Below are 2,051 nucleotides of genomic sequence, written 5' to 3'. Positions count from 1 at the left end.
GGACCAGCATAGTCTATTCCCACTGAGGAGAAGGGAAAACTACGCTGAACTCTAAACTGTGGTAGTGGAGGTGGTGGAAGTTTATAACTTGATGAGGCATACTTCCTACAGATCACACAGTTGTGGATGTACTGACGAATGAAAGCTCTCCCCTGAGGAATCCAATAATGACTGCAAACTTAAGTAAGAGTATCCTTAGTTCCTGAATAAGCCACTCTTTGATGCGCCCTGCTTATAATCAACATCGCGAAATGATGAATCTTTGGTAGCAATACCAGATGACGTGTATGATAAGGTAGCACTGACTTGCTTAATCTTCCTCCACACCTCCAGACCCCTTCTGAATCCAGGAAAAGCATAAACTGCCTTTTCCATAACATGGTAATACTCCTTTTCTAAACTTCTTGTATCCACAAAATCTCTGCTTTTCTCTTGATTTCCATCAAATTAGTCTCCATCAGTAATCCAGATCCATCATTCAAACTCTTCTTCATTCGGTCACAGAATCTAAGTATATAAACTGTAGTGTTGATCAACTTCTCAAAACAGCTGAAGCGCTCTATCTCCATGATCGATCCAATCATTATTCCCGTGCTCAAACCGTCTCCCACGCTAAGGAAAAGGACCTCTCTTTCTCTCATTCTCAGTTTATCTAAACATTCCAGAGGTAGGCCATCCTGTAATTGACTGTTCCCAGGCTTCTTATCATTGAGCCACAAAGGCCCACACAACCACATACTAGATTCACTCAACTCTTTCAAAGCTAGACCTCTTGAAGGAAGATCTGCAGAATTGTTTTCTCCTTGACAATGACTCCATTTACTACTCTCTACATTCTCCCTTATCTCCCGTACTCTGTTTTGCACAAATTGTTTCCATTGCTTGTCTGTTCCCTCTTTCGAATGTATGACAATTAAGGAATCCTTGTAACACATGCAACCACTCACAAGCTCACTCAAACTCTGCTTAACACTCACAATAAGCCTTGCCAGAAGCAGGGCACTTAGCAATTCTAATCTGGGAATTGTTTGTTTTTTCAATGGTGCTACAGGTGTTTTGGAAGCCACAAACATACACTTCTGTCTCTCATCCAAAGCATAAATTACTTCTGCATACGCCTTTAAAAAGGCATGACAAAAACCAACTAGCATCACGTTTCTTCCAGCAATAGTCAAACAACATCTTGGAGTTCTTATGGGCTCTGATGAAAGACCACATAACAAGGCTCTCCATCTTTCCACAAGGAAGAAGTCAAAGGCTCATCGCAGTCTACTTTAGAACAACACAATTCCTGGAAGAATAATTTAAATTTGATCACAACAGGAGAGATAAATCCTAAGGGATCGTAAATCTTACTCGCTAGACCTATCACACCACATTTGGTAGGCACAAGATCTTCAGCCTCCACAAGAATATGATTTAAATCAAAAATAAGCTCATCAGTACACGTGTTCCACTCAACTCCCAAGACTCTCTGCTCACTCCTTACTGATTCAGGCTTAGTAGAGATATCACCACTAGTACTCTCTGCACTATCAATCTTCTGTTGCAGCTCCTTACAGTTACTCACATATTTTCTCAAGTTGAATCCTCCTTGTCTAAATAGCTCCTTTGATTCTGCGTATATCCACGTATAAAGACTTCTCTACTTACGCATCGTACTAGGATAAGTGCTTTCAAAACACTTCAAGTGCTTCGCGAGCGTTGCGTTCAAAAGATAGGGACTTGGGCCCACTCCAAATACTACACGTGTGAATTGATATACTTGAATCTCAGGCTCTTTGGCTGCTACATCTTTATACCACAAAAATCTTAAGGCATCTTGATCAGCCTCTGCAATACCTATCATTAAAAATACTTTCTCTATGTCTGCAATGAGGCCAATGTGGTACATTCTAAAATTCAACAATATGTCAAATAACTTGCGATGCAGAGGAGGGCCAACATGCAAGCTGTCATTTAGTGATGGACCCTCCACTTTAGCTGAGGCGTCATACACGATGTGCAGTTTTGTTGTTGCTTGATCACTGCGTGGTGTGGCAAGTAATGCA

The 2,051-nt window shown here is 41.1% G+C and overlaps 1 pseudogene; it reads right to left on the bottom strand.

The window, feature by feature from the left end:
* LOC109584051 (uncharacterized) overlaps positions 1-1,151 on the bottom strand; it is a 1,750-nt pseudogene extending 599 nt beyond the window's left edge.
* Positions 1,152-2,051: the final 900 nt, after the last annotated feature.

This window comes from Amphimedon queenslandica, unplaced genomic scaffold, assembly GCF_000090795.2.
Source record: "Amphimedon queenslandica unplaced genomic scaffold, v1.1 AMPQUscaffold_13253, whole genome shotgun sequence".
In the NCBI taxonomy this organism is placed as follows: Eukaryota; Metazoa; Porifera; class Demospongiae; order Haplosclerida; family Niphatidae; genus Amphimedon; species Amphimedon queenslandica.
Note: the sequence above shows the minus strand (reverse complement) of the source record. Positions and strands in the feature narration are given on the sequence as shown.